This window comes from Buteo buteo, chromosome Z (genome assembly GCF_964188355.1).
Source record: "Buteo buteo chromosome Z, bButBut1.hap1.1, whole genome shotgun sequence".
In the NCBI taxonomy this organism is placed as follows: Eukaryota; Metazoa; Chordata; class Aves; order Accipitriformes; family Accipitridae; genus Buteo; species Buteo buteo.
This window is the reverse complement of record NC_134204.1, coordinates 46,366,751-46,376,685: the sequence shown is the minus strand read 5'-3', so window position 1 is coordinate 46,376,685 and position 9,935 is coordinate 46,366,751. Positions and strand designations below refer to the sequence as shown.

Here is a 9,935-nt window from a genome sequence, read left to right as displayed (position 1 = left end):
CATATAATCCCAGCTGTTAGACTTTCCATGATTTTTTTTTTTTTCCTGAGTTTGCACCAGAAGCACCTGTTAGTGGATGAGATAGCACTGGGTCACTGATCTGACAAGTAACTGCAGCTTGGGTGGCTGTTGATTCTTAAATGATAGCACTCACTGTTTGTGGACCGCTGGGTGGCTGGTATCTACAAAGAGATCAGTATCTTCCCTGTATAAACAACGCATGCAAACCCCAAATGCAGATTAAGAAAGCAGTGACTTTCTTTAGTGTGAAATGTGGATTTCCGTCACCAGAGTCCCACTTTGACCTACTGCACCTACACTCTTTTCCTAAGTACTATGTTCTCTGCTACATCTAGCACAACCCTGCAAATGGACTGCTCTACAGAGCTATAGAATCATAGAAAGGTTTGGGTTGGAAGGGACCTTAAAGATCATCTAGTTCCAACCCCTCTGCCACGGGCAGGGACACCTTCCACTAGACCAGGGTGCTCAAAGCCCCATCCAACCTGGCCTTGAACAATTCCAGGGATGGGGCATCCACAGCCTCTCTGGGCAACCTGTGCCAGTGCCTCACCACCCTCATAGTGAAGAATTTCCTCCTTATAACTAATACAAATCTACCCTCTTTCAGTTTGAAGCCATTAACCATTGTCCTATCACTGTATGCCTGTGTAAAAAGTCCCTCTCCAGCTTTCTTGCAAGCCCCCTTTAGGTACTAGAAGTCCTCTATAAGGTCTCCCCGGAGCCTTCTCTTCTCCAGGCTGAACAACCCCAAATCTCAGTCTGTCCTCATAGGGAAGGTGCTCTGATCGTCTTTGTGGCCCTCCTCTGGACCCGCTCCAACAGGTCCATGTCCTTCTTTCACAGGGGGCCCCTGAGCTGAACACAGGACTCCAGGTGGGGTCTCCCGAGAGCAGAGTAGAGGGGGAGAATCACCTCCCTTGACCTGCTGGCCACGCTTCTTTTGGTGCACCCCAGGATGCAATTGGCTTTCTGGGCTCCAAACACTCATTGCTGGGTCACGTTGGGCTTCTTGTCAACCAACACCCTCAAGTCCTTCTCCACAGGGCTGCTCTCAATCCACTCATCACTCAGCCTGTATTTACATACTTGGGATTGCCCCAACCCACATGCAGGACCTTGCTCTTGGCCTTGTTGAACTTCATGACGTTCGCATGGGCCCACCTCCCAAGCCTGTCAAGATCCCTCTGGATGGCATTCCTTCCCTCCAGCATGTCAACTACCCCACACAGATTGGTGTCATTGGCAAACTTGCTGAGGACGCACACAACCCCACTGTCCATGTCGCTGACAAAGATGTTAAACAGAGCCGGTCCCAATACCAACCCCTGAGGAACGCCACTCATCACTGGTCTCCACTGGGACATGGAGCCATTGACCACAACTCTCCAAGTGTGACCATCCAGCCAATTCCTTATCCACTGAGTGGTCCATCTGTCAAACCCATGTCTCGCCAATTTAGAGACAAGGATGTCGTGTGGGACAGTGGCAACTGCTTTGTCCAAGTCCAGGTAGATGACATCAGTTGCTCTACCCTTATCCCCCAGTGCTGTAACCCCATTGTAGAAGGCCTTCTTAAACCCTCAGGTCAAAGTTTAAAGTTTCCCTTCCCAGTGTGACACCAGTTCAGACCATTTCTCCAGAGCTGGCTAACACAAACTGCAGGATGCCTGTGGTGGAGGGACACCACCTAGGAAGCCCTTGTGATACTGGGCAACAACTTCCCTTCATGGTCAGCTGCCAGGGTGTCTGAGGGCATTCAGACAGCTGAGAAAACAAGACATAGCATTTTTTATATTTTTTTAAGAATACAGAGACTGTATTTAGTGGTTGGAGCAGTGAGAAAGGGGATGCACCATGAACTGCCATCAACGACGTCGGGAGGAGCAGGGAAGCTGGCATGGACCAGCGGTCATGACTCTGCCTCTGCTTACAGAAGAAGGCGACGCCTGATATTATTCCTGAGATACTCATCAGCTTGATACAAAATTGAAAATACATGGAAACATCAAGTACATGAAGGAACAGACATGGGTTTAAATATTAGTTCACACGTGTGCCTTTGTGTGAGTATTTAATTGTTTCTTGACGTAAAATTTTATATAAACCAGGGCCAGCTTGATTTCCTATTACTTTTGGAGGAGGATGTGGAAAGGAAAGTATTCCAGTTATATTGTACAGGTATATAGCGAACATGACTGTTCTTAAAGCACTGGTTTCAGACTTGTTGCCAAACCTAATTCTTATTTCCAAATCAGGGCACCTTTGCACCTATTTCAGAAGCAAAATAAAAGCAAACTACCTAAACCTGGTGGTATCCAGTAACACAAGAAAACACAGAAACCCCACCAGTCTCTAATAAATGAGCAGTTGTTCGCTAATTACTTTGACTGGAAATTAAGTTAGTCTGAACTGCCGCCAGCCGCAGAGAGCTGGCCTTGTGACTGCAATCACAAGATGGGGGATCAGAGAACAGGTTGGGGCTGGCAGGCTTCCCGCCGGCCTCCCGGCACCCAGCCTGCCTGTGCTGCTGCCCTGCCAGCCCAGCGCCGCAGGGAGCTGATCCCGGACCCCTGCAGCGGGAGGTCACCTTTCCCTGAGAAAGCGAGGCAGCTGAAACGGAGATGCTGTTTGAAACACCGGCTGAAATGCGTCTTTGAGCATTTGTATCAAAAGACGGTACTTTATTCCGTTTTCCACAAAACGTACACGCAGGGAGTTTTGTTGGTTTTTTAATAAAGCCAACTGATATTTCTGGAATAAATCAGGCAAGACCTTTCTTCATTTACAAAATGGAAGCAGGATGCTTCAGGCTAATTACAGACAGAGAACAAGAAAGAGCTCTTAGTTTACATAAATTATTATACCCAATTAGGCTCATTGTGAGAAAAGGGTGGTTGGTACCTATGGGAGAGGAGAGAGGGATTAACAAGAGGAATGATGATAAAATCATTAACTCCTGCAAGACTGCAAAGATAAAAGTATCTATTTTCCAGAGACATCCAAGGCCCACATGTGAGTAAAGCGGGGAACAAAACGAACACAGAGGTAGCAGATATGCACACAGTTACCCAGAGGTACGGAACCCCAGAAGCTTTGAGGAGACAGTCCCTGCCATTCAGGCTTCATATCATCATGGACAATACTCACAAACCCCATGCATTGCTACTGAAAACACTTTCAGGTTTTGTTCCTAGCTTTCTGCAAATACAGATGTGGTTTCAGAAAACACAAAAATAAAAACCACAAACCAAGCATGTGATCTGATTCCACTGAATTGATTTTAATACTTTATGGAGATAGGTGACAGATAGGTTTTCCCACTGAGATCTGCCCTGGGGGGGTTGCTCTCACTGGAGGCAATGACTTGCATCATAGTTTTGCAGGATCCTGTTCATCAGGAGCTGAGCAGGCTTCTGGTACTAGCTTTTGCAGTTCTGGCCACGACGATCGATGAAGGGAGTTTAGTGAGCCAGCTTGCAGAGAGAGGGTGTTGGCCAGGACAGCTGTGTACTCTCATGTCAATAAACGGAGCTTGGCCTAAGCGTTTTTGTCAGCTGCTGAGCAGATCACCCAGTGAATATTTTATCACTTTTGAAGAGGTGCCTCCATGGAGGAGATAATACACCCACTTCGTTACCCGGTCATCTGTGCTCGGGCTGAATGTGCGAGGCCAGCCTAATCCCAGCCCGGGGCATGACCGTTTGAGATGCCTCATCGTTTCACCATTACTCTCAAATGCGCTGTCAGCACATGCCGGGGAAAGAAAGAAGTCAACTTCTCCCCACGCCCAGCTGCTGCAGCACCGGCCTCATGATCGTGTGCTGCAAAAAGTCCAAACCCTGAGACACCAGCGTGCCCAGCGCTTACTTACCAGGTGACGCACTATCTGTGTTTTGCCCTTTTGGTTGCCTGGTTTCCTGTTTTGCTCCCGCATGGACAATTTTCTCCCTCTTTTTAACAACTCAGCATGATTTATTATTCCAGCACAGGAAGAGAAAAAGGAGACTGCTTGAATGAAAAGAAAGCAGGGAGCATAAATGGAAGGGAAAGGGCCATGCAGGCAAACGTAGATCTGAAATTTAAACTCAGAAAAAGAACGGAGATGTTTACCTTTTAGCCCTGTTGAAGCTACACCGGGAGCAAACAAAGCCGGAGGAGGAGGCCAGCCTTCTCTCAGATGTACGTGCACAGCTGCTCATCAGCTGCACAGCCCCTGGCCGGCAGCCTCACTGCTTTCAGCCTTTTTCCTCTCCTGCTCCCCAGCTGTGTGTCAGTTTAGATTAGAAACTTGGTGGGGAGGGAGGTTCTCTTGCTTTTCGGTTTACAGAGCACCTAACAAATTGGGACTATAAAGTTTGTTGAAATGTCTGGAAATACTGCAACTGAAATAACCCTTCATAACAATTCCTAACGGACTTCCTGTGACCACCAGTTTGCTTCTGAAATGCTCTATTATATTGTGAGACAAACGTGATCAAACCTCTAACAGCACTGAATCAGAAAACACAGGTCCCCTCCAATTTTTCCTGTGACTAGCAAGCAACTAACAGCAAAACAGCAGCAATATTTATTCTTAACCTTTGCACAAGGCACTAATTTCTATAGAAACACAGACAGGTTTCTTTCTACTGCAGGAGAGTATTATCATAAATCTCCAAAAGCCAATGCAATTTCACATCACAGCTGATGTTTTCAGTATATATCTCCTATTCCAAAAAACCCCTGCTGTTAGCCAGTGCTTCATGCTTGAATGAGGAAAGCAAACTTCAATACTAGTAAACATGGCTGAGCAGAAGGAATGTTAAGAGGGCTATTGAGAAGAACTTGCATTCACAATTCTTGCATTGCTGTGCCACTATGGTAAAAGACTGTGGTAATGCGCTTGGCTATACACATATCTAGCAAAACTGTGCAGCTGCAGACACAGCAATGAACTGTTTTGAGAGTTCTGTGGGCAGCCCTATCTAGGTTTTTCCCGTGACTTGTTACCAGCCTCATAAACTGATATATTACAGAGATATATTTAGAGATATACTTCCTTTATAAGTAGGAAAAACCACCTGTGACTTGGCAGCTCTGAAGCCACCTTTATTTCATTTGACTTTTGGATTTTAAGCAAAATCAAATGTGTTCCAAGACACGTGCTACAGCCTCAAGGAGTCCTCAAAATCCCATTTCAGCATCAACTTCCCAGACACCCTGAGCTGGTTTGAGTGTCTAACAGGCCAGCATTTATTTTGAACAGTTTTATGTCACTCACTGCTGTGCAGGAAGCTTTCACTAGTAATTAAAAAAAAAAAAATCAACTTAATCATTAAAACCAGAACTTAGAATATTTCCATAGTGGTTCCTGAGATTGCAATTTTCCCTAGTAGATGCACAAAGTAATAGCTGTAATAGCTGCAGAGGGCCCCCAGTGGCACCCCAGGAGAGCACACCTAAACCACCCTCGCCCTGGAGGAACACGCATTAACATAGACAAAGAACTTTGAAACACAAAGTTAATTCCAGATGTATGTCCGAAGTGGATCAGATGTCACTAAGCATATGGACAACCCCTACCAGGCTGGAAAATCATCTGTTCCTTGCTCAGATCTCAGACCAACCACAACCTTTCCCCGGAGGCCCTCACAAATCCAGCCTTACCCAGAACCGTCCTCTGAAGGTGGCTGGGGAGGGGAATAGCTCACTCTCTGACTTTGCTCCATCTTTGACCACCTTCTTCCCAAACCAGGACTGCAGAAGGTAAGGTAGCAGGTATCAGAGCTGCAGCATCACACCTGACAACACACGTTCATATTTCTAAAACATGTGTTTCCCAGCATCACTTTATTGGGAAAGGCTATTATGTTTCACTCAGAAGTAGGTTTTGGATCTCCTGCAGGTGGTGAGAACTGTTAAGTGAACAAAACAAGGAAGAAGCATTTTAAAAAGAACCCAGTGTGTACTCTATAAATGCCTGTCTTCATGGTTTCTTTGCCCCTTTACTCACAAAGGTTGGTGGTAGCTCTTCAACAGACACTAGCCTGATGGAAACAAAAACTGCTGCAGCAATCAAATTTTAAGACCACCGGAAAATAAATCTCTGTGCAACTTCCCATGAAAAAAAGCAGTCAAGTTCTCTGTGAACACAAGTGAAGGTGGCTTCTTCTGAGGCCCCCAATATATCTGAACTAATCAATCCATGGATCAGGTCTCCACCATGTGGCCAACCCTTCTCCTCCCCAAAGCGAAGTTTCAGGTTGGGCTCCTTGTCTGTTTTCAGATGAGCCTTACTGAACGTCATCTAGGTTTGGTTTTGGGAACTTAGTCTTTGCAAATGAAATTTTGTGTCTGATTATATCCTTTCTTACAAATGCTTTAGGTGCCCCTGAACTTACTTGAAATTTCATGAATGATTTGATAAACCCCTGATTACAGAATGAGAGAAAACATCCCCATTAGTGATTTCATCTTAAACATTCTTTCTTCAAAACAGCGTTATTAGTTAAGTCTTAGCATTTCCTGCTATAACTTCCCAGCAAAAAAAGTGAAGGGTATGGGGACAGACTGCAATTAAAAACAGGCTCTCAATCTGTCGTATAACTTAATAAAGTGCAAAGGGAGCTAGAAAGCAGAGTTATCAGCTTACATTACCACAGCCATCAGGGTATGCTCAATTCCTTGGTTAATAGCCAGAAACTGCAGATAATCTCTAATATGTAAAAACTGATTAACTGGTATTAAGCTTAAGAGATACATGGCAGGATCATTTATTTCATCAAGGAGACTAGTTAAAGAGCAAACACTGCATAAGTGATGTTCAGAAGCTAGAGTTTTTGTTGTCTTGTTTAAGTGGATATTCCCATTTTCCTATACCTCCCGTTGTCTCAGAATGTTGTTTGCTGAATGCCCGTATGCAGATCACCAGTTAATCACTCACTATGTACACTCACTGATACAACTCATCACGTTTGGCTTCCCAGTAACGTTTCAACAGGGTGAGACCACAAATATTTTGTCAGTGTAGTCCTTCAAAATATTTTAAAAATTGCTTTCCTGAATGGATTGTGTAGGGGGATAATAAGCTGATTTATTCCACTGTTAATATTGGAAATAGATTTAACATTAGCAAAGATGAAAAACAATGCACATTAGAAAAACCCAAATTTCCATTCTACTTAGCAGTCACAGATAGGATGAGAAAATGACTGTTTTTAAAGGGAAAATAGTTTCCTGCATGACAGTTACATTCATTTCTCACTGGAGTTTAAAGAATAAGCACTTCATGTGTAAGTGGAATCATTTCTTTTCATGGTTTTCCTTGCCTCAAGAGTACTTGTCTTTAGAAACTCATGACCAACTACTGATAAATACAGTCATTCACCAAGCAGGTCGGAGGAACTGTTACTCTTATGAGACCTTTAGGACAAGCACAAGGACAAGTCTATCCAAGAACCACCAGCACACAGAAACCAAATGCAAAATCTTTTTTGTTCCCAGATTTAAATAAAAGTTAATTTTCACAGTGAAGATGAAAGCAAGCAATGACTGCAGAGCATTATTGCTGTACAGAACTGCCATCTACCATGCATGTAACACAGTGACCAAATCCCATATTTAGATACGCATCAAGACCCCATTAACAACAACAGTAGCTCTAATTTAGACAGGCCCTAAACAGGGCAGCCTAGATAGGATGTTTTACTGATAACACATGTGCACTAGTACCTTTAAAAATAATACACCTTGTAAGAAATGCAACTTCATCTGTCAGCAGGAATATAAAACCAAAGAAAGCCTGGAAAAAAAATATTGGAACACAGTCATCAAGAGCTTTAACTACCCACAGATTTTCTGGGAACAACTCAGGAGCTTTCTGTGTGCATGCATAATGTGCATTTGCTGTATCTTCAGAAAGGAACAACTTTGAAGAGAGGTGACACTTTCCCCAATAGGACATATACCATTACGGAATAACTTGCTACTTTATAATAGTACTTCTAAAGTAAATTAAACAGGTCTATAGAAGATAGGGCCACAGCAGCAGAATCACAAATCCAGATTTAATGTAATTCTTGAAATGTAACAGGTTTTAAATTTCTACCAGTGTGCCTAACTGCAACTTACAAAAATTTTAATGTTTATAGTGTCATGTAAGGCAATTCTGGGTAAAGCTGTTACTTAAGAAGACTGTAAATATTGTCTGCATGACCTGACTTACCCTGTCCCCTTCCTGATTATTCCACTCAGAAGAGAGGATGTTCAGCCAGAAGTCAGAAAGTTTTAATGCAGACAAATAGCTGTATTATCACATATTTCTAAAAAAGTCAGAGGCTGATGCCTCTTTTGTGAGCCACATTCCCATTCATGTGCATATGCTTTGGAAATTTACTTCCTTTTCACTTTCCCATCTGTTCATAAAAAAAAATATCATTTTCTGAGCAACTTTTATTAACCTTAGCCTTTGTAAGCAAACACCTTTCCCTGCTGCCCATTTTTTTGCAGCAGTTCAAATCCTAGCAGGCTTTGTACTAGTCTCACCTCCACTGGATGTTCTCACTGTCTTGTTTTAATCAATACAGAAAACCAGTAGCACCTTAAGTGCTACTAAGCTCACAGTAATGTCAGCTTCCAGGATTAAAGAGCATTCAGAGAGACAGGTCTCTGTCCACCCCTAATTCTGGGGCAGCAAGAATGAAAAGCAGCTACTGTCTAAGGAGTTTATGCAGTCAATTCCCTGGCAGCATTTTGATCTTGCTTTGGAGGACCACTAGTTGAGCTCCACATTCATTTCCTCCATAGCTTCCACCAAGCACTGTGGATGCTCTCCATAACAGGCTTAGCAAGTCAACTTAATAGCTAAATTCTAACCAGTATTTCTGCTGTGGCTTGTTAAATAGCCACTGGGCTGAGGGAGGCTCTTCCTTTAAAAAAAAAAAAAAACAACAACAAAAACCCCCAGCTTGTAGGGAGATTCAGGTTGAAAGAATTAATCTGCAACCAGCATGTGTACAGACTCACAAATGAACAGCAGTTAACATTTTGATTATTCTAGATACACCTCAGCCTGTTTTTCCTTCCAGAAGTGTTTATGAAATGCAAGCTTAAAACTTGTTTTACCTGCAGTAATGAAACTGTTTCCATAACTTTTAGTCCAAGTGTTCCCTTGTGTGCATAACCATCAGATTCATTAAAGATACTGTGCATAAAAACCTATGGGTCTGTAGATGCTGAATTGGTGCTGGTTAAGCTGCAGAACTAGCCTCCTTCCCCTCCAGCCCAAATGCAAGAGGGGATCAGTCAGCATCCAAAAAACCAAGGCAGGTCTTCCCCCGCCTCCCCCCCCTCTTTTTGGTATTCATCCTAGTCTGCAGAAACTACTGGTACCCAAACCACATCTAAACAACAGTATGTAACAGCTACTAATCATGTTTCAGCAGCACAGACACCTGCAGAGGAGAAAAGTCATCTCAGAGGAGGAGGTACAGGGCACAGTATAAGTCACCACAGTCCAGTCAGCCATCAAGTATACAGGGATTAACACAGTGGCCCAACTTCACTTTCCAGAGGAACAGCATTCCTTCCCCCCCATCCCCTTCTTTCCCCAGCCAAAGCTCATGTAGGGAGAAGACAGTATTAAGTGTCCTACATATCTCAAGAAACAAGCTGTCTCTTTGAAAAGCCCAGGTGCTTGGGGTGTTCCTATACCCTATAGTGCTCAAAGGGGGACAACTGCTCTAACTACAGAACTGTGGTACTTTGAGGTGCCATTAAGAAAACACTGATGTTATTAAAGCTAAGTGAAGATCAGATGCTGCATGCAGGACATGAAAAGACTGAAGACCTTTGTTTTGAAATACAAACAACCAGAGACAGTCCTGCGACCCAGAGGCAATACTAAGCCAAAATTCATTTACAGACACATTCTG

At 43.6% G+C, this 9,935-nt stretch overlaps 1 long non-coding RNA gene across 1 annotated transcript in view; it reads right to left on the bottom strand.

Moving 5' to 3' along the window:
* LOC142026730 (uncharacterized) overlaps positions 1-4,874 on the bottom strand; it is a 40,012-nt gene extending 35,138 nt beyond the window's left edge. The window contains exon 1 of the long non-coding RNA XR_012648901.1: positions 4,135-4,874. This is a non-coding gene — a long non-coding RNA (uncharacterized LOC142026730). The remainder of the gene's footprint in view (positions 1-4,134) is intronic.
* Between the last annotated feature and the right edge of the window lie 5,061 nt (positions 4,875-9,935).